This window comes from Felis catus, chromosome X (assembly GCF_018350175.1).
Source record: "Felis catus isolate Fca126 chromosome X, F.catus_Fca126_mat1.0, whole genome shotgun sequence".
Taxonomy (NCBI): domain Eukaryota; kingdom Metazoa; phylum Chordata; class Mammalia; order Carnivora; family Felidae; genus Felis; species Felis catus.
In genome coordinates this window covers 39357970-39385837 of record NC_058386.1, presented here as the reverse complement: position 1 = coordinate 39385837, position 27868 = coordinate 39357970, and the positions used below count along the sequence as shown (strand labels likewise).

General features: G+C 43.1%; 1 pseudogene; it reads left to right on the top strand.

Moving 5' to 3' along the window:
* The first annotated feature begins 1330 nt into the window (after positions 1-1330).
* On the top strand, positions 1331-26979 carry LOC101087819 (annotated as a pseudogene).
* The last annotated feature ends 889 nt before the right edge of the window (positions 26980-27868 follow it).

Sequence of the window (27868 nt, the reverse complement as noted above, 5' to 3'; positions counted from 1 at the left end):
AAGAAGTAATACTTTCACTACTTGTAGACAACATAATACTATCTAGAGAGAAGCCTAAAGACTCCACCAAAAAAACTACTAGAACTGACGAATTTATTTAGTAAGGTTGCCAGATACAAAATCGATATACATAAACCCATGGCATTTTTATATGCAAATAATGAAGCAACAGAAAAATAAATTAAGAATGGGATCCTACTTGCAATTGCACCAAATACAATAAAATGCCTAGGAAAACACTTAACTAAGGAGGTGAAAGACCTGTTTCTGAAAACATTAATGGAAGATATCGACGGCAACACAAACAAGTGGAAAGATATTCCACGCTCATAGGTTGGAAGAACAAATACCGTTAAAATGTCCTTACTACCCGAAGAAAGCTACAGATTTAATGCAATCCCTGTCAAAATACCAACATTTTCCGCAAAACTAGAACCAACAACCCTAAAATTTATATGGAACCACAGAAGACTCTGAATAGCCCAAGCAATCTTGAAAAGCAAAGCAAAGGTGGAGGTATCCCATTTCCAGATATCAAGTTATACTACATAGATGTAGTAATCAAAAGAGTATGGTACAGGCACTAATATAGGCACGTAGATCAATGGAATAAAATAGAAAACCCAGAAATAAACCCATGTTTGTATGGTCAACTTTGGGGTGCCTGGGTGGCTCAGTCAGTTAAGCATCCAACTTCGGCTCAGGTCATGATCTCACGGTTCGTGAGGTTGAGCCCCGCGTTGGGCTCTGTGCTGACAGCTCAGAGCCTGGACCCTGCTTCAGATTCTGTGTCCCTCTTTCTCTGCCCCTCCCCTGCTCATGCTCTGTCTCTCTCTCAAAAACAAACATTAAAAAACATTATATGGTCAACTAATCTTTGACAAAGCAGGAAAGAATATCCAATGGGAAAAAGACATCCTCTTCAACAAATGGTGTTGGGAGAACTAGACAGCAACAGGCAAAAGAATGAAACTGGACCACTTTCTTACACCAGACACAAAAATAAATTCAAAATGGGTTAAAGACCTAAATGTGAGACCCCAAAATATAAAACTCCTAGAAGGGAGCACTGGCAGTAATTTCTCCAACATCGGATGGAGTGACTTTTTTCTAAATATATCTTCTGAGGCAAGGGAATCAAAAGCAAAAATATACCATCGGGACTACATCAAAATAAGAAGCATCTGCATAGCAAAGGAAACAATCAACAAAACTAAAAGACAACATACAGACTGGGGGAGGATATTTTGCAAATGACATACTGATAACGTGTTAGTATACAAAATATAGTCCTTTTCTGGTTGTGGCGCTATTTGGTGAGGAGCTCTTGTCTATGTTTGTAGCCATGCAGTCCAAGGGTCCTCTGCAGTCCATGCAGGTATTCAGATGCAAAAAGATGGCCAGAGCCGTGGTGCACTGCAAATAGGGCAACGGCCTCATCAAGGTGAACGGTTGGCCCCTGGGGATGATCCAGTCACACACACTGCAATACAGGCTCCTGGAACCTTTTCTGCTTCTAGGCAAGGAGAGATTTGCTGGGGTGAACATCCAAGTCCAAGTGAAGGGTGATGGTCACGAGGCCCAGATTTACCCTATCTGCTAGTCCATCTCCAAAGCCCTGGTGGCCTATTATCAGAAATATGTGGATGAGGCTTCCAAGAAAGAGATCAAAGACATCCTCATCCAGTACGACCAGACCCTGCTGGTAGCTGATCTCTGGAACTGCGAATCCAAAAAGTTTGGTGGTCCTGGTGCTCATACCAGAAATCCTACCGATCAGTGTTCACCTTTATAATAAACAATTGCCAAGGGGAAAAAATATACACAACTCATATGCCCAAAAAACAAATAATCCAATTAGAAAATGGGCAGCAGACATGAACAGGCATTTCTCCAAAGAATAAGCATAGATGTCCAACAGACATATGAAAAGATGCTCAACATCACTTATCATCAGGGAAATGTAAATTAAAACTACAATGAGGTATCATCTCACACCTGTCAGAATGGCTAAAATCAAAAATACAAGAAACAGCAAGTATTGGTAAGGATGAGGAGAAAAAGGAACCCTCCTGCACTGTTGGAATGCAAACTGTCGCAGCCACTGTGGAAAACAGTATGGATGTCCCCCTAAAAGTTAAAAATAGAACTACTCAGGGGTGCCTGGGTGGCTTAGTCAGTTAAGTGTCCAACTTCAGCTCAGGTCATGATCTTGTGGTTTGTGAGTTTGAGCCCTGCATCGGACTCTGTGCTGACAGCTCGCAGCCTGGAGCCTGCTTCAGATTCTGTGTCTCCTTCTCACTCTGCCCCTCCCTCACATGTGCTCTGTCTCTCTGTTTCAAAAATGAATAAAAAACGTTAAAAAAATTAAAACAAAATAGAACTACTCTACAATCGAGCAATCGCACGACCAGACATTTAACCAAAAAATACAAAAACACGATTTCATGCGCCCTGTATTTATAGCAGCATTATTTATAATCCCAAATTATGGAAACTTCACAAGCATCTGTCAATTGATGGATGCATAGAGAAGATGTGGTGTATGTATAGGAATATTATCCAGCCATCAAAAAGAATGAAAGCTTGCCATTTGCAGCGACATGGATGGAGCTACAGAGTATTGTGCTAAGCAGAATAAGCCAGTCAGGGAAAGACAAATACCATATGATTTCACTCCTATGTGGGATTTAAGAAACAAAACAAAGACAAAAAGGAGACAAACCAAAAAACGGACTCTTGACTAAAAAGAAGAAACAGACAGATACCAGACAGAGGGGAGGAGGGGGGGGCATGGGTGAAATGGGTAAAGCTGATTAAGAGTTCACTTATGATTGATGAGTATCGAGTAACGTACAGAATTGTTGAATCACTATATTGTACCCCTGACGCCAACGTGATGCTGTATGTTAACTACACTGGACTTAAAAAACTTACAAAAAATATGTGTATTTAAAAAACGTACAGTGGCAAAATATACATAACATAAAATTTTGGCCATTTTTAAGTGTCTGTGGCATTAAGTGCATTCACACTGCTGGGCAACCATCACCACCATCAATCTCTAGAACCTTTTCATCTTTGGGTGTGGTATGTTCGTATCATGCTGTTTCGTCCTCACTTTCTATCTTTAAAAAGAGATTTTTAAAACAAGAATACATGTCAAATTTTATTAGATGCCTTTTCGCATTTATGAAGAAAATGATAAAAGTTTACTGGTTTGACCTCTTAATGTAATGAGTTGTTTTAGTGAATTTCCTAATGTTGAATGATCCTCGGGTTCCTGGAATTAACCGCTCCTGGTCTGGGTGCGCTATTCTTGTCATGTGTTGTTTTCTTCTAATTAGGTTTAAGATAAAAATTAGCCTTAGCCAATTTGGCTTATGATTTTCCCCTTTTGCTCATCAGGTGCTTTTACATGGTAGAAATGACAGAGCTTGCTGGTCGATTGGATGTGGGGATTGAGGATAAAAAAGGAATTGGAGGAAACCCGGCTTTATGGTGAGCTAGGGGGGTGTGGGTACCTTTCATTGAACTGGGGAAAGCTAGGGGTGGGAGGCGCAGACTGGGTTCAAATCAAGGGTGAGCCTCCAAGGGAGTGCCATGGAGGGGCTTATTAGGATCACCTTGTGAGCACGTTCATAGTTTTTTTTTTTTTTAAGCTATTTTGTTTTTACTTCAAGAGAGAGAGCACGTGTGCATGGGGGTGGGGAGAAAGAGCAGGGAGAGAGGGAAAGAGAGAGAGAGAGGGAGAGAGAATTCCAAGTAGGGTCCACACCATCAGCCTAGAGCCTGACGTGGGGCTCAAAACCACGGACTGTGACATCATGGCCTGAGCTGAAATCACGAGTCAGATGCTTAACCCACTGAGCCACCCAGGCGCCCCATGAGCGCTTTCAATAGGCAGGCAGGCTGACGTTAAAGTAGGTTGTGAACCTTCTGTTCAACAGAGCAGACTGTTTATTGCCTATCCCTCCCGAGACCACGGTAAGACGATAATAAAAGCATAAAATAAAAAATACATTAGCCAGTAACAGAGAGACCAGGAGCAGCCAGTCATGTGTGGTAGGGGTGAGGGAATATCTGTTCCTGGGGGGTTCCAGTAAGTGTCAGGGAGACGAAAGCAACTTGAAGGGCCTCCTAGCCTAGAATACATGCAGCGGCGGGCTACAGCCAAGGATGGAGCCCTGCCTGGAGAGCTGGGGAGACACAAGGTCAGAGCGGAAGTGGAAACAGGAAGTGTTGGCTCCCCACCCCCCTCACACCTGCACGCGGGACGCCCAGCAGCCAGGCAGCTGCTTAGTATCTAAGCAAAAGGAACGACAATAACAACGGCAATGGTAATAATTCAATGAGACATGAAAAATTGGCGGGTTGCGTTCCAAATCTATTTAAGAAATGGTCTGGGTCGGGGCGCCTGGGTGGCTCAGTCGGTTAAGCGGCCGACTTCCGCCAGGTCACGATCTCGCGGTCCGTGAGTTCGAGCCCCGCGTCGGGCTCTGGGCTGATGGCTCAGAGCCTGGAGCCTGTTTCCGATTCTGTGTCTCCCTCTCTCTCTGCCCCTCCCCCGTTCATGCTCTGTCTCTCTCTCTGTCCCAAAAATAAATAAACGTAAAAAAAAAAAAAAAAAAAAAAGAAATGGTCTGGGGAGAAGCAGGGCAGGTGAGGGCAGGAGCGGCATGGGCTCCCAAGTGCCCGGAGGATGACTTCTAGCGTGTAAGGGTCCCCTAGACGATAGTGTTTTCACTGTAAGTGGATGAAACTCAGCCAGTCAACAAGACCTATCCAAGTACATATAGTCCTTAATCCGTTTCTCTAGTGCCTTACTCTTCCGTGTGATCACAAAATTACCAGACATTTAATTAATTTATTTATTTATTAATTTATTTATAAAATAAATAAGTATCTATCTTTTAATATTTATTTACTTTTGAGAGAGAAAGAGACGGAGTGTGAGCAGGGGAGGGGCAGGGAGAGAGGGAGACACAGAATCCGAAGCAGGCTCCAGGCTCCGAGCCGTCAGCACAGAGCCCGACGCGGGGCTCGAACTGGAAAGCCATGAGATCATGACCTGAGCCCAAGTCTCTTAACCAACTTGAGCCACCCAGGCGTCCCTTTACCAGATATTTGAAAAGAGCTTGCAGGGGCGCCTGGGTGGCTGAGTTGGTTGAGCTCCCGACTCTTGATTTCGGCTCTGGTCACCAGCCCGCGGTTGTAGGATCGAGCCCCTAGGCGGGCTCCACACGGAGTCTGGGGCTGGTGTAAGATTCTCTCTGTCTCCCTCTGTCCCTCTCCCGTGCTCTCACTCTCTCTCTCTAAAAAAAAAAATATAAATAAATAAATAAATATTTTGAAAAGAGCTTGCAACATGGAAAGGAAAGAAAAACCAAAACGAATGAAGGTACTAAAAATATGTTCTAACCATATTTGAAAGGAAGATGCGAGGGTGGTGTGTGTGTGTGTGTGTGTGTGTGTGTGTGTGAATGTGAGCTAAATTCTCAACTGTCACGCTGGCTAGTGGACGGACCATGTCTTAAAATGATGCATAAAGAAATAGTGGTATAAGGAGATATTTAGAGTACGGAGACAAACTTCAAAAGATAATCAAAGAGTCAAATGCGGAATCAGTAACAGTAGAGCACCAGGGGAAGGGTGAGAGAAGCCATTCCAGAGCATTTGCCGTTTTAATTGCTAACCTTGAAAAATATAACTGTCCATTCTACCAGGAAAAATGGATTTATCCAGGACTAGAGAATTACAATTAGGGAAGCGTAAGCTATGGCAAAGCCATTAGCAAGTTGAGAGAACAAAGGAGAGGAAACCTCTTTTCTAGAAGGGGCAGTTGGGAAGGGCTGTTATAAACAAAAAGTCCACTGGAGTAAACCGGAGTGGCTTTTCATTGGCTGAGTTGTGGCAGTCTCCCATTGGCTGGGCTGTTGCTAGGCAAGGAGAAATTCTTCTTTCCTCCTGCTGGGGTCGAAAAGTATAGGCTTATTCCTGCTGAGAATACAAGGTGCTCTCTTCACGTTGGGGTCTGCAATTGACCACAAGTGGCAGGGCACGAGAGTTCCCCCTTCTGGCCTCCAAACTCCATTTTAGTGAGGTTTGCCCTTCGTCAGTTTTTACATAACCATGTGCAAATTGCACTTCAATAAAAGACATAAAAAGTCTTTTAAAAAACAAAAGCAGGCTGTCCGTGGAATGTGTGCAAATGGAGGGGAGGAGCACCGTCCGGAACACATACGCAGAAATCAAAGATGTCTGCAGAATCATCCCCAGATGATTCTGATCTGAGTCTCTCCCCTCTGCTGTCATTGCTACAGCACTGTAGCCCCAGAGCTCCAGAGAGATGCTGGTCTCTTCCCTGGGGTCGTTGTGAAACAGACTCCTAACAGATACTAAACTCCCTGAAGTCAAGTTCATACCAACTGCCATGTCCTCCCAGCATAAAAGTATAAATAGTCGGAGGTCCTCCCAGCATAAAAGTATAAATAGTCGGAGGGCGTTGACTTAGGTTTGAGAAGGTCTCATCAGTAGGTGTTGGTCTCTATACTCCTGGCTAAATTTATACAAATCAAGTGATCCTGGGCTCCTGGGTGGCTCGGTCGGATGGGCCCCTTAAAACAGGATTCTCGCACGGAGAGTCGTGACGCGAGGCTTTTCTTTCCGGGAAGCAACTTTATTTGTGCCGGCACGGCTCAGTTGGGTTCGTAAGGAGGAACTGAGCCCCTAACGCCACGTGGTGTAGTTTTTTTTACATATTTTCTATTTCTTTGTCTCCCATATATGGTAACACACACAAACAGGCAGCCTGATTAAGTGGTCTCACGTTACAAGGTCGTGAGGGATGTTGTCACCTACACATATAGCCAGGTTGCCTTGAGGGGTTTTTTTGTTTTTGTTTTTGTTTTGTTTTCTCTCCTTAGGGAGGGGACCCTACCACAAGCTGACTCTTGACTTCGGTTCAGGTCATGGTCTCAAGATCATAAGACTGAGCCCTGAGTCCAGCTTGGCATTGAGTGTGGAGCCTGCTTGGGAGTCTCTCTCTCCCTCTCTCTCTCTGCCCCTCCCCCACTTGCATGGGCGCATGTGCACTCGCTGGCTCTCGCACTCTCTCTCAAAATAAGTAAGTAAACATTAAAAAAAATTTTTTTTAAATCAAGAGATCCTGGATTGGGAGAGAGGAAGCAATGGGGGGAAAAACGCACAAATAAAAATTTTTAACTGTCCCTAATACTAGGTTACAGTTGCAAAGAGCTGGGACCGAAACAGGAAGGAAAGTGCTCTTTCTGGAATTTTACTTGCTGTTCCTAACCCCCAAATGCTCTTCCACAAGGTCCGGCTGTTTCCCTGTTTATTTGGGCCTCAGCTTAAATGTCATTTCGTTCATTCATCCAGCATACTGGTTAGTGAGAAGCTTGAGGAGCTGGGTGGCTCTAGCTGGCTGAAAAACTTAGGAGACACCACAACGCCCCTACTCGCAGGGACTAGTGTGAGAGAAATTGCAAATAAGTAGATAAATCAGTCCAGGTTGGGTTGCCCGGGAAGCTGGCTGAGATGTATCAAAGGCGAAGCTAAGCCCGAGGTGAAATTAACATCGGCTCCCCATTCACAAACTTTCGGCAGGGGAACCCATCTGCTGTCATTTCCGTTTCAGCCTGACTTACGCGGGGGGGGGGGGGTCGGTGTGTTTTATAGAACGAAAAGAGGAAATGCCGAGACAGTCTCTGATTGGAAAGTGTTCTATTATGGTGGGATTTGGGGAAGCGGGGAGACTTTCTAATAGATCCCCAGGTACGTTTGGCAGTCCATGGTTAGAGCCGTCTGGGACTGTTTCAAAAGAGGAAGAATTGCTCGATGTTAAGGGCAAAAGACCTTTCTACAGCTTGCTGTTTCCTGGAACAAGTGGAGGTCCATGGAGGGATTTTTGCAAGGACACTGTCATAATGGTGTTTATCGGAGGTACTGACGGAGGGGAGGTGGCTACCATGCCAGGCCAGTCTCTCGAATGAAGGTTAGAAGGTAGACTGTTCATTAGGAGAGCCCTTGCCATCAATAACCTGTGAGAGGTTGGGTGAGCAAGTAGGCATGGGCAGAGGAAGAAGATGAGCTAACATGAGGCCCATTAAAGACCTCAGGCAACCCTCTGGGGCTCTGTAGAGCTAGAATCATCCTTCAGAGGTGTCCTGAGGGGAAAGAGAAGACCAGCTTTCTATCCTCCAGCAATCATCAGTCCTTGGAAGTGACCAGATCAAGTTGCACCTTATTTATCTACTTGGTTTTTTTTTTTTTTTTTTTACTGTTTTAATTCTTCTGGTGTTACCTCTTTATCTGCAAATGTGGAACAGGTTTTGCGTACTACTCTGAGTAAGACAGGCTGTGATTGGAAAAGTTGTGGGTTTTTTTTTTAATGTTTATTTATTTATTTTTGAGACAGAGAGAGTGGGGCAGAGAGAGAGGGAGAGAGAATCTCAAGCAGCTGTCAGCTTGGAGCCCAACTTGGGACTCAATCCCACATGCCATGGGATCGTGACCTGAGCCAAAATCAAGAGTGAGATGCTCAACTGACTGAGCCACCCAGGCAGCCCTGGAAAGTTTCAAGCAAGGAAGTGCCTTAATCTTGCAGGGACATGCTCTTACACACTTTGCAAGGATCACTTTGGCTGCAGTATAGACAATTACCTGTGGGAGTGCAAGGATAGAAATAGGAGACTGTTGAAAAACTAGCTCAGGGGTACCTGGGTGGCTCAGTCGGTTAAGCGACAGACTTCAGCTCAGGTCATGATCTCACGGTTTGTGAATTCGAGTCCTGCGTCCGGCTCTGCACTGACAGCTCAGAGCCTGGAGTCCATTTCAGATTCTGTGTCTCCCTCTCTGCCTCTCCCCTGCTCACGCTCTGTCTCTCTTTCCTTCAAAAATAAATAAACATTTAAAAAAATTAAAAAAAAAAAACTAGCCCAAAGGATGGGGCACCTGGGTTGGTTAAGCCTCCGACTCTTGATTTTGGCTCAGGTCAGGTTCTGAGATCGAGTTCTGCATTGGGCTCTGCACGGACAGCGTGGAGCCTGCTTGGGATTCTTGGGATTGGCCCTTCTCTTGAAATGTATCCAGAATCACCTGTCTCCTTACTACCTTCTCTGCTCCCACCCTGATTTATGCCCATCATTGTTTCCTTTGGGCTGGTTATGTTTTAAATGTTTATTTATTTATTTTGAGAGAGACAGAGAGAGAGAGAGAGGGAATGAGCAGGGGAGGGGCAGAGAGAGAGAGAGGGAGACAGAGAAGTAGGCTCTGTGCTGACAGCAGACAGCCCATCGTGGGGCTCTAACTCACCAATCCCGAGATCATGACCTGAGCAGAAGTCAGACGCTTAACCAACTGAGCCACCCAGGCGCCCTTTGTTTTTCTTTTAATGTATCTTACCATGTTTCCATCCTATGTGATTATACCTCCTATGGTTATTCAAATATTTGGCAAGTGGGAGTTCTAGTAAGTTGTTTTGATTCTTTCTTTTGATGCTTTCCCAGCAGTCTTTGATAGCTTCCTCACTTTCTAATATGACAGGATATTCCAAGCATCTCTTGTATATTTCCTACCTCAAAAGTGAAATTGACCATTTCTTCAAGACGTCTGTTCTTTTTTACTGTGAAATGGGCATTCAGTGCTACTGGATTGGTCATTGTTTCCAGGCCTCTTCAATGTCAGAGCTTGGAAATAGATTTTTTTTTTCTATAAAGATAAAATACATTATGAGCTCATACATAGTACTTCCAATTTAAATTCAGAACTGCAGGGTTTTACTTAACGTCTTTCAACCTGTATTCAACCTGTACCTCTATTTATTATCTCATACCCAAAATTTTGGTTCCCAATTTCACCAGCATATTATATGAAACTGTCTCAGAATACCAACACCAGCACTATTATTAACATGATTGCTGCAAGGAGTTAAGATGTTTTTGGATTTCCTTTTGCCTTTAGAGTATAACCCATTAGGAGTATACAGACAAATTACTGTATTTAAAAGTAACTTGAAATAATTATTCTCTGTGTGGTTTTTCTGCCAACTTGGTAGACAATTTGGTTCATTTGTTTCATGTAATTTTGGGGTTTTCAGGATTGGGTTTTGAAAATTTCATGGTGTTTTCTAATTTTTGTATTCAGAGAAGTCTAGCTTCAACCTTTGTCCCTCCCACCCAGTTACCTTTGTTTCCCATTTGGTAATATTTTAAAAAATGTTTTTGTTTATCCTTCTGTTAAAAAATGTAAACAAATGCCTGTTGGGAGAGAATTCTCCGTGGTTCTCGCAGGCTCTGCACATCTTGTGAACAGAGTCACTGATGGCTTTTATTCTGGACTGTCTTTTCAAGGGTGTTTATAAGAGCTAATAGCCTTGGAAGACAGAGATAGATCTTCCTTCGGAACCTAGGGCAGGATTACTGCCAGCTATAAAGTATACAGGTTCCCTAAATTCAAGGTTCCTTTCCTGTCATGTAACCCTCTTCACGTTACCCTTTAAGAATTGGAGCTTGGGAACCTGGCTCAAATGCCAATACCCTGATTAATGCTATTCCCGTGAGTAATACATTCTTGTGTCTTTTCTTTGCGATCAGAGTTTTGAGCCAAGAAGTGCCTTGATTTTGCAGGGACATGGCCTTCCACACTTAAAAAGGATCGCCCCGATTGCAATGTAGACAATCGCCTACCTGTAGGGATGAAAGGATGGAAATAGGAGGTTGTTGCAAAACTAGTCCAAAGGAAACCAAGATGGGCACGGCCCAGGGTGGGGGCAGAAAAGGTAACGAGGAGAGGATGAGGTCTGGAGACATTTGACCCTCCTGGATTTCAGATATTAGAAGTGTCAAAGTCAAACCACAAAAACGTGTTTTAAAAGTTGTTTTAAGTTTGATGTTTATCGGTTTGTTCAATAGGTCTGAAATAGCATCAGAAGAGATGCATTCAGAAATCTTCTTTCCAACCTTGTTCCAGAGTCATCCAATCCCCTCTACAAAGGCCATCAGAGGTACAAGTTAGTCAAACTGTCAAGAGAAATGGAACTACCAAGACACAAGATTCGTGTATCTTCTACCGGAATCCATGAAACTATGGCAAGCTAACTTGTTAGACTGCAAGCAGGATAAAATACAAAATCTTGACAACACGCGTACCTGTTTGTATTGTACCCTACCCATTTCTGAGACAAATGTTAGTGTCCTATACATATTTTGCTCATTTAAGGATAAACTACAGAAAATCTTTAAAATCAAGGAACTGGATGGGATCCAGGCGGTGAATGGAGACCAGAAAGAAGTCCAAGGATGAGCTCTGGGGCATTCTAACGTTTGGAGGTTGGAAAGATGAAGGAAAACCATTGCACAAGACTGAGAAGAAGCAGCTAGTAAGATAGAAAGGGAATCAGAAAGAGGGATGGCCCAGGGGTGCCTGGGTGGCTCAGTCGGTTGAGCATCCGACTTCGGCTCAGGTCACGATCTCACGGCTCCTGAGGTCGAGTCCCGCGTCCGGCTCTGGGCTGACGGCTCAGAGCCCGGAGCCTGCCTCGGATTCTGTGTCCCCTTCTCTTTGCCCCTAACCCACTCACATTCTGTCTCTGTCTCCCTCAAAAATAAATAAACATTTAAAAAAAAAAAAAAAGAAAAAGAAAGAGGGATGGCCCAGAGACCGAAGTCTTTTTTGGCCAACAATCCTGAAGAACTCTAAAGTAGCACTCCACCTCCCACTGTAGCATCTGTACCTATCTGAAATGGTTTATTTAACTTCCACATCAGATCATTTATCCTATGAGATCACAGACTTGTCTAAAAGGATTACCACTGCATCCTCAGCAACTAAGTCAGGCCTGAGTGTCTTTTCTGAAGCCCGGGGAAGGACAAAATGTGTGTGCGCACGTGTGTGCCTGTGTATGTGGGTGTTTTAAAAATGAAAAGACAAAGGGTAATCCAAGTAAGTGTAGACACCCACATGCCTGGGGAAATATCAGAACGGATTATGAACCGATCGATTTTCCAGCATTGAAGGCAGCAGAAATCAGCGTGCGGCTAGCAGCACGATCGCATGGGGAGCCAGTGTGTCAGACTGATTCTGTTTTCTGCTGAGTTCTATGTCATGCGGATCCTTGGGGAGGGGGTAGATGTAATCTACTCAGACTTCATTAAGGCTTACGTGTCCTCCAGCATGCTTTTCTAATCAACAACCTAGACTGGTAAGGTCTATATCTACTGTGTCCAAGAAGACTTTTTTGCTTGCCAACAGTGTAGCCGGGACCCAACCTTATTTATTACTACCCTTTAGAGCTAGGAGCCGCCTGGGGAGAGAGCGAGGTAAAAACCGATGGGCTTCTATGGAAAAGGGAAGCACACAAAGCCAAGGGGAGGAAAGGTATCATAATACCTTGGCCCAGATATTATTTATCATTTATGCACAGGAAAACATTCAGTTCTCCCCATATGGTACTCGACAGGTACAAGGGATGACCTTGGCCTAGCTGCAGGGCTTTGATAGCAGAGCTGATCTTGTTTAATAAATGAATACACTTTCTGAGCAAGGGATGTGTGTGTTTTTTTTTTTTAACTTATAGTACCTTTGAAAGTTCTTTTATTTTTTTTCTGATGAAATATAATTAACATCTAAAAGGAAAAAATTACACAAAAAGGCAGAGAATAGTAAGAGGCAATATAGCATAGTGTCTAAACAGCCAGGAACTTTGGTGCTAGACGATACCAGATTCAAATTCAGGCTCTGTTACTTGATAGAACCATATGATCCTTATCTGGCTTGAGCCTCAGGTTCTACAACAATAAAATGGGGCTAAAAACACTTCATTTGTAGGCTTTTTGTAAAGATCAAAGAATCTTAGGGTGTGGTGGGGTTTTTTTGTTTGTTTGTTTGTCTTTTCACTTCAGATTACATGAGAGACTGGATAGTCCAGTAAAACTTCCCATAATAAGGCATCTAGAAATACTGGATAAAATACAGGCTCCCTAGAAAGTAAAGGAAATCCCCAGAAGTCGAAAAGGAACAGAAAACAGAAACCAAAGTGATGGCAGGCCCAAACGCCACACATAGTTGCCATTATTAGGAACCCAGAACTCTGGTTTTTAATGCCTGCATAGAGACACAAGATAGAGGCCTTGGGCCCACACCATGAGGGTATTAGAACCACAAATTCCCATGAAGTCAGGACCCACTAAGAACTCTAACATCGTGAAATGACAGGCCAGAAAAGCAATCCACTTTCAGCAAGGGGAGAAAATGAGTCTAATCTGTCTCAATTTCCCTTCTAGGTAGGGAAAAATATTTCCCCTGAAAATTTATAACTATCAGCCTGTCTTCAGACGTGCTTAGAATTCAAGTTGATATCACATGAAAAGTCTAAGGGATTTAATTTAAAATGGTCCTGGGTTCATGACACCCTGCGGTGATTGATAGAAGACTATGGAGATTGTCTCTGGAGGAATCTGGCCCTCAAACCAGATTCTTCGGGATTTCCACCAAGTTCATCCATGTAGAAGCCAATATACAACGAGAAAACAGTTGAAGAGGGGCGCCTGCGTGGCTCCGTCGGTTGAGCGTCCGACTTTGGCTCAGATGGTGATCTCACCGTCGGTGAGTTCGAGGCCCGCGTCGGGCTCTGTGCTGACCGCTCGGGGCCTGGAGCCTGTTTCGGATTCTGTGTCTCCCTCTCTCTCTGCCCCTCTCCCGCTCATGCTCTGTCTCTCTCTCAGAAATGAATAAAGATTTAAAAAATAATAATAATAAAACAGTTGAAGAAACGAGGCTGTGTAGAGTCAGGCAGAAACAAAAAACAACAGGTGTGTCAAATTCAGACGATAAAATTAGTATGTTTAAAAAGTTGCTGTCAGTGTAATTCCATCAAGTTATTCAATAGGTCTGAAATGGCACCAAAAGACTGAGCAACGTATGGACAGAAAATAGGAGAGGACAAGAGATGTGGAGGATTTGATGAGGTAATTGAATATACATTTAAATGAATATTCTGAAGGAGAGAACAGAGAGAACAAGGGAAAAGTCGTTTTCAAATCCATAATGGTGGAGAATTTTCTAGAAGTGTTGAAACACGCAAAACTTCCGGTTGAAGAATTATGATGAGCTCTGAGAGCACTGATGAAACACGTACTCTTAGATGTGCGATAGTAAAACCGAAGAACACCAAAGACAAGGAGAAAAAATTTTAAAGCAATTCGCAAGAAAAATAAAGGACGGCTGAACAATGGAAAGCAAGAAAATTGGCAACAGATTGAATCAACAGCAAAAAATAAAACCAGAAAATAGTGGCTTATACCTTTAAAGTGGGTAAACAAGGGGTGCCTGTGCGGTACAGTTTGTTAAGTGTCCAACTCTTGATTTCAGCTCAGGCCCTGATCTCAGGGTCATGAGATCGAGCCCTGCATTGGGATGCATGCTGAGTGTGAGGTCTGCTTAAGAGTCTTTCTCTCTCTCTCTCTCTTTCTGGCCCTCCCTCCCTTGCTTTTGCATGCACCTGCTCTCTCTCTCTCTCTCTCTCTCTCTCTCTCAAAAAATAAAATAAAAAAATAAATATATTTAGAGTATATTTTTAAATTATAAAAAGCAAGTGGCCCAGCCATCTGTATACTATGATTCCATTATTGTAAGCAAACACACATATGCGTGTAAATTAAAATCATATAGAAGAATGCACAAGAGCCTGGGTGGCGCAGTTGGTTAAGCGTCCAACTTCAGCCAGGTCACGATCTTGCGGTCTGTGAGTTCGAGCCCCGCATTGGGTTCTGGGCTGATGGCTCAGAGCCTGGAGCCTGTTTCCGATTCTGTGTCTCCCTTTCTCTCTGCCCCTCCCCCGTTCATGCTCTGTCTCTCTCTGTCCCAAAAATAAATAAACGTTGAAAAAAAAATTAAAAAAAAAAAAAGAAGAATGCACAAGAATCTCTTAACCGTGCTTATAGCTTGGTCTGGAGTCACGTGGTGGAGACTAAATGGAGGAATTTGACTTTGAAATGTATACTCCTCAAGTATTTTTCTCCTTCTCCTTTTTATTTTTAAAATTTTTATTTTAGACACACAGAGAGAGAGAGAGCATGAGTGAGTGAGAGGAGCAGAGGGAGAAAGAGACCCTGACGCGGGGCTCAATCCCATGACCCTGGCGCCGTGACCTGAGCCGAAATCAAGAGTCAGACGCTCAACTGACTGAGCCACCCCGGTGCCCCTCTTCTTCTTCTTTTCCTAATTAAGACAACGTTTTTGGAGAATTATCTCTCAAGAGCAAAGGGAAAGTAAAGATACTTCCAGATAAAGGAGGACTCAGAGTTCGCTACCATACGTTCTTCGGAAAGAAAGACCCTATAATGAAGGTCCAAAATATAAAAATGAATGATAAATAGATGGGTAAAAATGAAGGGAGGAATCTAAATGCGTATTGACTCTGTGAAAAATAATAATAATGTTCGATTTGGGTCACACAATTTAAAATAGAACAAAATAAGTTAAAAATTGATAATACGCAGGACAGGAGATGGCTTATGGACTTCGAATGCTCTAAATTCCTTGTATTGTCAGGAGAAAGAAAGAGATATTGAATAATATTAGACTTTAAGTTAAGTATGCATGTAAGCCAACATTTGAGTTTTTGTATAACTATAGAAATAATAGGGGGGCGCCTGGGTGGCTCAGGGGGTCCGACTTCGGCTCAGGTCATGATCTCACGGTTTGCTTGTTCGAGCCCCACGTCGGGTTCTGTGCTGACAGCTCAGTGCCTGGAGCCTGCTTCGGATTCTGTGTCTCCCTCTCTCTCTGCCCCTTCCCCACTTGCTCTCTGTCTCTGTCTCTCTCAAAAGTAAATAAAAACATTAAAAAATAAAAAAAGAAATAATAGAAATAGAACGCATAATTAGAGAAGAGGAAAAATAAATTTTAAAAACTCAACCCTAAATAAGACAGGAAAAGAGAAAAAAATAGAAAAGAGTGAGAAAAACAGAAGGCATAAATAAGATGGCAGAAATTATTGTGGATGCATCAGCAATCACTAAATATAAATGGGCTAGATTTGTTAATTGAGTGTCAGAATACAAAAAATAAAATCCAGGTTTGTGCAATGTGCCAACATTACACAATGCTTCAGAAAGATTGAAAAGGTCAGGAAAGATAGTTGGGTAGCAAAAACTAACCAAAATAAGTGTATGATTATATTAAATATCAGGCAAAAATAGATTTTATGATGTGACAGAGATAGCTAGCTATCCATTTGAAACCTCTACCTTTTGGGGCGCCTGGGCGGCTCAGTTGGTTACGCATCCGACTTTGGCTCAGGTCATGATTTCATGGCTCATGAGTTTGAGCCCCTCATCGGGCTCTGTGTTGTGTCTCCCTCTCTCTCTTTTCCCCTCCCCTGCTTGTGCTCTCTCTGTCTCCCTCTCTCAAAATTAAACAAACATTAAAAAAATAATAAAAAATCTATCTCTTCCTTTTATATGGAGTTATAGCTGGGAGTGGCTGAACCATCCGTGGTTAAATTTCCAAGTCCTCCTTTCACCTATGAGCGGCCATATGTCCAATTCTTGCCCGTCAACCATGAGCGGAGTTGATGCTTGCTAAGCACAGGTCTCTGCGTATACTGGCCTAAAATTTACATGCAAATTTCCTTGTTTTTGTTATTATAAACAGAATTTACCCCGAATCTCACCACCCAGGAAAGAAGTGTTATTGTACTTCTTATTAGGTGCCCCTACACACATTACTGTGTAACCATAAAACAAAGTTGGGATCTCATCGTATACACACACTTGTCCAGATTCCTCATTCAACTCTATGTTCTTACTTCTCTTCCATGTTGTCAAGTACTCCTCCTAAGCATGACTTTCAAACTTGCCACAGAAGTCTGTAACTCAGCACAGGACGCCGGGTAGCCCTTAATAAATGTTGGCAGTAAATGAAGAGAAGGAGCGTGAGGACGATACGGAAGGAAATGGCGTGTGTCGCGCCTTTCCCCCACGCACTCTTCTGGCACTCATGGTAATGAATAGCCCTCCCTATATCGTTGTCTAATATCTCGGATCATTTCCTAAGGATAAATTGCTAGAGATAGACTTACGGGGTCCAAGAATGCAAGTCTGTTTAAGATTCTTGATGCAGATCGTCAAATTGATGTCCAACGAGATCGCACCGGTTTATAATCCTGGCAACTGCCTTGTACAATGGGGATCATTAATCCCATGTGACAAATCAGATAACCGAGGCTCAGAGAAGATGAAGAAACTTGTTTCAAGGCACTACTAAGGCTGGACTTCGAATCCAACTACAAAGTTATTATTCCATTTCATTTCTGACTTTTTTGGGGGCTTCGTTTCCCGCCCCCCCCAAAATGTATGTCAAAGCTCCAGAACTGCTGGCTTGGGTTCTTTAAAAATGTCCGTGTCATAAAAGAGCAAAAAACAAACAAGGAAAAACAACTAGGAACGCTTCCAGATAAAAGGAGACTAACGAGATCCTTTATTAGAAACCAATAATCCTTTATTAGAAACCAAATTTTTAGGGGCGCCTGGGTGGCTCAGTCTATTAAGTCACCGGCTCTTGGTTTTGGCTCAGGTCATGATCTCACGGTTGGGAAATCGAGCCCCACATCAGGCTCTGTGCTGACAGCTTGGAGCCTGCTTGGGATTCTCTCTCTCCCTCGCTCTCTCCCCCTCCCCTCCCACCCCACACACATGCACTCTTTCTCTCTCTCAAAATAAATAATTTTACTTAAAAAAAAAAAAGAAGAAACTGAATTAAAAAAAAACATCTATAAGGGACATTTTGGGGTAAGTTGGGGCAATTTTAAAATAGACTAAATATTAGACAAGAGTGTTACACCAATGTTAAATTTTGCCATGTGACAATCATAATGTGGTTCTATAGGAGAATATCCTTAATCTTTTTCTTTATTTATTATTAGTTTATTTTGTATTTATGAGAGAGAAGGAGAAACCATAAGCAGGGGAGGGGCAGAGAGAGAGGGAGAATCCCAAGCAGGCTCCACACTGTCAGCGCAGAGTCTGACTTGGGGCTTGAACCCACGAACTGTGACATCACGACCTGAGCCGAAATCAAGAGTCAGGCGCTTAATCCACTGAGCCACCCAGGCGCCCCAAGAATGTCCTTATTTTAAAAAAATGCACATTGAAATTCTAGAATTGAAATGTCATGTCTGCAACGAACTCTCAAATGGTTCAGAAAAAGAAAGAAAACAAGAAATGGGGAAAAAAGAAAGAAAGAAAAAACATACAGTGAGAGGAGCAGAGGGAGAAAATGAATGTGCTACATTTGGTGAATCTTGGTGAAGGGTATATGGGAGTTAATTTTACCATTCTCGAAACTTTCCTGAAGGTTTGAAATTTTACAAGATAAAAACTGAATACCAAAACATGGCATTGGTACTAGGTCTGTAAAATGATTTCTGGGGTGCCTGAGTGACTCAGTTAAGTGACCGACTTCAGCTCAGGTCATGATCTCGCGGTCCGTGAGTTCGAGCCCCGTGTCGGGCTCCGTGCTGACAGCTCAGAGCCTGGAGCCTGCTTCCGATTCTGGGTCTCCCTCTCTCTCTGCCCCTCCCCTGCTTGTGCTCTGTCTCCTTCTCTCTCTCAAAAATAAATAAACATTAAAAAAAAAAAAGACTTCTAAGGCCATAAAGACTTTGCACAGGTTTCCTTTCTTTAAAGTATTTGAAAAAAAAAAAATGCTTTAGACTCAAGGGGCCGTAAAGAATTTCCCCCACGGAGTTGATTTTTAGGCTGTTGAATAATTGCTGCTGATTTCGTTTGCACGAAAGGGACCACAGGTCCCTACATTTTGTAGTTTAGTCCTGTGATTATTGTTGTCTTGGTGATTAGCAATCTCTTACATAATCAGACCTAGATTTTGTGTGTCTTCTGTCTCCATCCCAGGAGGCAATTACAACGCGTCCCTCAGAGGATCATGGGTGCGCGCACGAGGCAGTGAGAAAGGATAGCATTTTTTCCCTGTATCTTCACTCTGTTTCTTTTTATTGGCTAGCTGTATCTGTCATCAATAGGCTGAGGGAAAATTAAAGTCTTAAGGTGTCATGTATTTTTCTGACGCACAGTCCTTTTCAACCTACAACACATTATCTAAACTGTGCACATTCATCGGCAACAATTGGGAGACGGGCTTGGTAATAGAAAATTCTATTCACAGCTGTATAAATGTATACATCGTGTTTGCCTTTTTGAGGGAGACACTATTGTAAAATATACTATGAAAAGAAGACCTATTGAGAAATGAAATGGCATTGCCTTTCCTCTTATCTAAATAGGCAGAGTTTAATTTTCCAGCGCTAACGTCCTATTTCTGCAATGGTAAAACGGTAGTGGGAAAAGAAAGTTGAGTCACCCTAGTCTCTTAATGAAAAGTTTGGGATAAGCTAATTTCTGGGGAGCTGGCAGTTAGGTGTCCATGAATGCATCTTGTGTCTAAGTCAGTAGCCCTTGCAATTGGGGTGTAGACAGCTTGGCTAACGGGTACATTTTAATCCCGTTTGCCTGTTTCCGTCACTCCGGGTGAGGACTGACTCACTTCCCTGAGGAAGCCCAAATCTAGCAACCTCCCCTTGCATGATATTTGTTGGTGAGAAAAACAAGGAGGACATCGATTAGGAATTAACATTAACTTGGGGTGAGATATTTGTGAACAAATGGAACCAAAAGGCTTACACACTTTAAATTTTCTTTTTTAATATTTATTTGTTTTTGAGAGAGAGAGAGAGAGACAGAGCATGAACGGGGGGGGGGGAGTCAGACACAGAATCTGAAACAGGCTCCAGGCTCCGAGCTGTCGCACAGGGCCGGACGCGGGGCTCGAACTCACGGACCGCGTGATCATGACCTGAGCCGAAGTCGGACGCTTAACCGACGGAGCCACCCAGGCGCCCCAAGGCTTACACAGTTTGAGTTGTGTTAACATTTGCCTGCTTCGGGGCAGGGTATATAATTGGAGTCTCAGAATTGTCACAGCTGGAATATGTTTTTAATGTTTACTTATTATTCTATTTCATTTGAACTTGTTACTTTGAAATAATTTAAACTTACAGGTGAGTTTCGTTTAGAAATAGTATGTAGATCTCAGATTCTCAGCTGTTAACATTTTACCAAACTTGCTTTATCAGTTTCTCTCTCTTCCTCTCTCTTTGGGTCTCTCTCTATATATAATACATAGTTATAATTCGTTACAACTGCATGTAAATATATAAATATATTTATATTGCATATAAATATATAAATATATTTATATTGCATATAAATATATAAATATATTTATATTGCATATAAATATATAAAATATAGAATAAATATATATTTAAAAGAATTATAATTAATTATATATAATATATATTATTGTTCTTCTATATATATTTTATTGTTATTATTATTAGTTTTCTAACTCATTTGAGAGTAAACTGCACACCTTATGTCCTTTTAGCCCCTAAATATTTCAATGTGCATTTCTTTTTTATTTTACTTTATTTTTAATGTTTACTTATTTTTGAGAGAGAGAGAGAGAGAGAGAGAGACAGAGCGTGAGTGGGGGAGGAACAGAGAGAGAGGGAGACACAGAATCCGAAGCAGGCTCCAGGCTCTGAGCTGTCAGCACAGAGCCCCGCGTGGGGCTCGAACTCACAGACCGCAAGATCGCAACTTGAGCTGAAGTTGGACGCTCAACCGACTGAGCCACCCAGGCGCCCCTCAACGTGCATTTCTTAAAAACAGGGACATTCTCTTTCACAACCATAGTAAAATGACCAAATTCAGAAAATGTAACATACACAAATTTTGCCAGTTGTCCCAATAACGTCCTTTATACCAAATTTCCTCCCACCTTTGATCCAGAATCCAATTCAGGACCATATTACCCAGTTAGCAGTCATATCCTCTTTAACGTTTTAAAATCCTGGACAATGTCTCTATTTTTCTTTGTCTTTCATGATACTGACGTTTTAAATATTGTACAGGCCAGTCGTTTAGTAGGTATACAAACCTCAATTTAGGTTTGTATATTTCTTGACACTTGGATTTGGGTTGGGCATATTTGCCAGAAATACCAGAGAAGTGGTGTTACATTCTTCTCAGTGCATGAGATCGGGAGGTCAGTTTGCCGCACTGTTGATGACGCTAACTTGAATTACTTGACTAAGAAAGTAGCCTCCATGCTTCTCCACAGTAAAAGTACTATTTTTCCTTTAAAACACGATGTTTTGGAGGCCCCTGGGCGGCTCAGGCAGTTGAGCGTCAACTCTTGATTTCCGCTCAGGTCATGATCCCAGGGTCGTGGGATCGAGCCGCCCCCATCAGGCTCCTCGCCGAGTCTGGAGCCTGCGTAAGATTCTGTCTCTGTCTCTCCCTCGGCCTCGCTCACCCACACTCTTTGGAAATCTGATCACAGGTTTGGCTGTTGCACACCATCTTAATAAGACTTTTCGTTCATTCACACAAAATTGTATTATATGATTATTTGTCTTCACAATTTACTGTGTTCCAACTTTGTGTCCAGCCTTGTTCTCATTGGGTACGCTTTGAGTTGCAGATAATATACATGTAGGTCTATTTCAATGGCACCTATATGTTCTATGCTTGTTCTAACATGGCCCACGGGATAACAGCCATTTGTATTTTTCAATAAACATTTAAACAAAGCAACTGAATGCATCTTTCTTAATGTCTACCCAAGAAATCTTAAAAGCCAAAGCAAACATGAGTTTCACCATAATGCCGACACATGGCACGTCTTAAAAACTACACAGAGCGGAGGAATATGCTTCTATCTATCAGTGCTGAACAAATTGGTATTCCCCAGATGACCTCACGCACATCAGGCAATCATCCAATGATGATAAGCAATTATTAGTAATAACAAAAACAGCTCCGTGGCTCAGGGTGTCCACAGCCCATGTTGCACATCATTAGGGTGTCCCTGATGTATTTCCTTGTGTTTTTGTTTTTTGTCTCTGACTACATCAAAGCCTGGAGCAGAATATAGTGATTTAAAAAGATAGACACAGTCAATGTATTGATCCCTGAAATGGGCTGCCTGCAGGTCTGTGGTTGCTTTCTCATTTCTGGGAACCCTCTTAACAACTCTGTCTCTTAATTTCTGCCTGGCTTGAACTGCATGGCAACAGGCTCTAACTTTGCCGGAATGGAGAGTAGGAACACTGCCACCTTGGATAATGAGATCGGAACCTTCAGCTTCTCTGTGTTTCGGGACGTCCTAGCAATAGGATTTTAAAAGATGACCATATGGAGAATCCTTGAATTAGAATCTGTATTAACTTTTGCAAGACAACCGATCTTTTCTTCTTCTTCTTTTTTTTTAAGTTTATTTATTTATTTTGAGAGAGACAGAGAGAGTGCGACTGGGGGAAAGGCAGAGCGAGAAGGAGAGAGAGAGAGAGAGAATCCCAAGCAGGCTCTAGCTGCCAGCGCAGAGCTGGAAGCGGGGCTCGAACCCACGAAGCCGTGAGATCATGACCTGAACCGAAACCAAGAGTCGGACGCTCAGTCGACTGAGACACCCAGGTGCCCCTCTTCTTTTCTTCTTTGAACATGATTAATGCTAAATGCAAAGCATCCACAACCCTCTGAAGGAATAATTCTAACAGTAAGTAGGGAATTCACATGGCATTGAGCACCATCCCAGCTGGTCTGCAGTAATGCAATAATTCTTTTGTTTTGAAGTTTTCTGAACTAATTATGATGTTATCATAATTCATATGGCAATATTCCTGGGTTATAGAAAGTTCTATATTTAACCTGATAACTAAGCTTTAAAATGGCTCTTACTTCTCGAGGATAGATTTTCATTTCAGGCCACATATTCATTTCCACTGTTGCCATAACAGATTATCATGATTTGTACCTTAAAACAAAACCCGTTTGGGGCGCCTGGGTGGCTCAGTCGGGTAAGCGTCCGACTTCGGCTCAGGTCGTGATCTAGCGGTTGGTGAGTTCGGGCCCCATGTCGGGCTCTGTGCTGACAGCTCAGAGCCTGGAGGCTGCTTCGGAGTCTGTGTCTCCCCCCTCTCTGCCCCTCCCATGCTCATGATCTGCCTGTCTCTGTCTCTCAATAATAAATGAATGTTTAAAAAATTAAAAAAAAAAAAGAATGTAACTCTCGGGGCGCCTGGGTGGCTCAGTCGGTTAAGTGCCCAACTTTGGCTCAGGTCATGATCTCACCGTTTGTGAGTTTGAGCCCTATGTTGGGCTCTGTGCTGACAGCTCAGAGCCTGGAGCCTGCTTCGGATTCTGTCTCCCTCTCTCTCTGCTCCTCCCCCACTCGTGCTCTGTCTCACTGTCTCTCAAAAAACAAAACAAAACAAAAAAAAAAAAACAAAAAAAAAAGAATCATATACTTATTGTAGAACATTTAGAAAATACAGAAAAAAATTAAGTTTACACATGCACGTAAATAAACCTCACTAATAAGCCTCAAACCTAGAGATAAGCACTGTTAAAATTTTGGTGTGTTTCCTTTTGGTCATTTTCCATGCATAAAAAAAAAAAAAAAAGTCCTCCCTGGCTTGTACCATGCAGTTCATTTCCATTGTTCATGCTCTGAACAGTTAACAATGTAGCAAGAGCATGTCTTGTTACAGAAGCCTCAGGGAGTTGGTCTGCCCAGGGTCGCAGGCAGATCAGCAGATAGAAGGGGAATGTGGCTCAACACATTTGGAGGGATGCTTGAACTTGAAAATAAGGGCAGCTTCCTATCACTTTATTCAAGGAGGTCTGCCGTGATGTCTGCATTGGAGAAAAAAATCAGTCTCAAGTTTTAGAAAACCATAATTCAGGGGGCACCTGGGTGGCTCAGTTGCTAAGCATCTGAATTTGCTCAGGTCATGATCTCACGGTTCGTGACTTCAAGCCCTGCTTTGGGTGAGCCCTACTTCTCTCTCTCTCTCTCTCTCTCTTTCTCTCTGTCCCTCGCTCACTTGCACCCTCTCTCTCAAAAAAAAAAAAAAAAAAAAAAGGAAATCCATAATTCAAGTATGTTTAAGAAATCATATTAGTGAGATTGTATTATGGTTGATTGAGTTTAGGAATTCACCAATGACTGCCTTCCAAATCTTTTTGCAAAAGCAGCCTGTACTTGTCAAAAAAATTGCTCTAAATAGCTTGCAAACCACTTGAATCTGCCCCTTTTATGTAGTAAAATTGGTCAGTTTCCCAACAGTAAAGAAGAGGGAAAATATAGATTGGCAGCAACCAACGCTGCCCTGAGAACATCGGCTTTCTAAATCAAGGGCTTTTTAGGAGGAGACATAAGTAATTACAGCCTTATGTAGCCGTTAACTAACGTTTTCAAACCCCAGGAAAAAAAAAGAGCATTATTTTGTTGGCTTTTGTTTCCACTATGAGCTCAGGGCTGTAATCCTCATCCTGCTGGGCCAATCAGGGACACTGGTGACTTTTCACTCACCAGATCTGGATCCGCAGCCCCCAAATGGGCACTTTCAATCACACCCAGAAGCAAATCAGAAGCCCTTGTCTTCTGGTAAGGCCAGATATTTTGCGTGATGGTTATAACCTTCTGCATTTGGGCTTGAACTTGGCCCACATTTTTGTGGTTGCCCCTGGTGAGAGCCTTTTGGATTGTCACTTCAGACACAGCAAAGGAATCCCTGGGGTCAGATGTGTGTGCACGCGCATGCATGCGTGGCCGTGTGTGTTTAATTGGGGTAAAATATACATAACATGAAATTAGGACACAGAGACACAAAGTGAGCAAATGCTGTTGGAAAAACGGCGCCCATGGACTTGACTGACGCAGGGTCGTTCCAAACCTTCCATTTGTAAAAAACGCCTCTGTGAATTTGACTGGTCTGGGTACCCCATTGAGGTGGAATCTTACGGTATTTGCCCTTTTGTGACAGGCTTATTTCACTTGGCATCGTATCTTCAAGGTCTGTAACGTGTTGCAACGTGACACAATTTCACTTTTCAAGGCCGACTAACATTCCATTGTGTGTATACACTCCCTTTCGTTTAGCATATCGTTTCCCGGAGTGTTGGACTATTTTACATTCCCACCAGCAGTGCACGAGGGTTCCAATTCCTTCACATGTGTTTTTAAGTTTACTTACTTATTTAAGTGATCTCTACACCCCATGTGGGGCTGGAACTCACAACCCTTAGATCAAGAGCCACATGCCCCGTGAATGAGCCAGCCGGGTGCCCCCAGATGTGTTTTAAAGTACCCACGTTCACATCGCCAAGCCACCATTTTTATCACTCCAAAAGGCTTCTTAAAAGTGGTTCCGTGGGGCGCCTGGGTGGCTCAGTCGGTTGAGCGTCTGACTTCAGCTCAGGTCACGATCTCGCGGTCTGGGAGTTCGAGCCCCGCGTCGGGCTCTGGGCTGATGGCTCGGAGCCTGGAGCCTGTTTCCGATTCTGTGTCTCCCTCTCTCTCTGCCCCTCCCCCGTTCATGCTCTGTCTCTTTCTCTGTCTCAAAAATAAATAAACGTTAAAAAAAATTTTTTTTAAAGTGGTTCCAAAACTCTGGTACAGATAAGAATAACTTAGGTAGGGGCGCCTGGATGGCTTGATCGGCTAAGCATCCAACTCTTGATTTTGACTAAGGTCATGATCTCACAGTTTGTGAGTAGAGCCTCGCATCCAAGCTCTGTGCCGACAGCATGGGGCCTGCCTGGGATTCTCTCTCTCCCTCTTTTCCTACCCTTCTGCCGCTCACATACACACACACACACACACACACACACTCTCTCTCTCTCTCTCTCTCAAAATAAATAAATAAACATCAAAAAAAAAAAACCACCCAAGAATAACCTAAGGAGTGTGTTAAAATGCAGATTATTGGCCCCACGCCCTGAGATTCTCATTCTGCATTTTCACACCAGTTGTTCCAGATGGTTCTGATGCAGGTGGGGTCTCCAGGCTAGACATCGAGAAAAACTAAGATAAAAGGTCTAAACTTGGGTGTGAATCCCCCCAAAGCTAACCTTTGGGTTTTTGCCTCTAGCTGAATTCAGCCCATTCTGATATGTCAGTGAGTTTTTGGACTGGCATTGAGTGACCGTGTGTGGCCCCGGTGGGAAAAAAATCTTTTTTTCTTTTTTCAGAAAAATTGATTCTAAAACTTCAGGAAAGAGTGTCTTGTAGAAGCGACTTTCTGACTTCTTCAGCTTGTCTACATTTTAATCACCTTTTGCGTTTTCTCCTATTTACTCTTTTCCGTATTTTTCAAACGTCCGGCATGAAACACACACTCGTTACTTTGTAGAATTAGAAAAACGACCCTCCCTCAAAGTATGACACCAAGTAAAATGTTTTTTGAAGGTTCGAATATTTCCTCTGCCTGGTCTTCTCCGGCTCCTACTGCCCTTCCGCCCAAGACGTACCAGTCCCTCTGAGACCATGCCTTTCTGGCATTTAGTTTCTAATTCTTCCAGACTATGTCTCTCATTGAGGAATAGTGGTTGCATTTAATAGAACTTGAGAAAGGGAGGCGGGTGACTCTCTCCAAAGGGGCCTCACGGGGAATGGGATTCACTTTGGAGGCTGGGACGCTGGAGTTCAACATGGAACCCAGAGACGATTAGATTCAGGAGACTGCTTGCTTCCTGGAGACCCCAATAGCAATTTATTAAATTATCCTCAGAAATAGAAGATCAAGCAAAGAGGACTGCCCACGTGAGCTGGTCAGCACATCTTTTTCCTTGCAGAAATGGGTACCCCGGGAGGCCAAGTGATTATTCCACCACTGAGTGAATATTGGGTGAGCATGGGAATCAGACCACAAGAAATCAGATGGTTCAAATCGTTGGTGTCATAAAGCTACTTGACTACTTGTCATAAAGCTGCCAAGAACATGGGCCCGAGAGTCAGAAGGAGAGCTCACCCGGGTCCTGTTGGAGACAGGACCCCGGGGTGACCAAAGCCGGTAGTGAGGCTGAAAGATAAGAAATGACAACAGGCAGGAAGACAAGAGAAAGCCCCTAAGCAGATCAGACACCAAAGCCAAGGGCGCCGAGAGTGTACGGAGACTAATTCTCAGGGACTCGGTTTCCTGATGACAGCAGAGAACTCAGCCTGGCCGAGGGACATGAGTCCCCAAGCCTTACAGACCCGGTCCTGTTTAGTGCATCTGACCCTGGTGGTTTCCAAGTATCTCTGTCGGAAGCACATTTATAAAACATCTGTCAGGCAGGGGGGCTCCTAGAAATGGCTGAGCTCATCTCTCTTATGGTAATTTTCACTCAGAGTGTGACTTTTATCTGGCCTCATTAACAAATTCTGAGGTCATGCTATTGGACGCCATGGAGGTTTTTTATATGTCTGGTCACCCTGCTAGAAGGATTATCATGAATCCTGTTTGTGTGTTCCCATCACCAGAAGCAAGTGCTTTTAAAATATATATATATATATATATGTATATATATATGAATTTATTTATTTATTTACTTTTGAGAGAGAGAGAGAGAGGCAGAGAGACAGGGAGACAGAGGATCCAAAGCGGGCTCTGCGCGGACAGCAGCCAGCCCAAATGGGGGGCTCGAATTCATGAACCGTGAGATCGTGACCTGGGGCGGAGTCGGACGCCAAAGCAAATGCCGTAGAGAAAAGTACAAGTTCGACGAAAGTTTGCTGAACACATACATAATTAAATGAATTGATGAATCCGTGTTCTCGGGACACACTCAGACCAACTGATTTCAGAGTTTCTGTGCGTTGCCGCTTACTACGACGAACAGAATTTCCGTGTTACTCAGATCGTCCAATTCTCCTGAAGTACCGTCACATTCGCCATCGATTTGCTTAGCAGCTTCATTGAGATACAGTTCTCTTTACG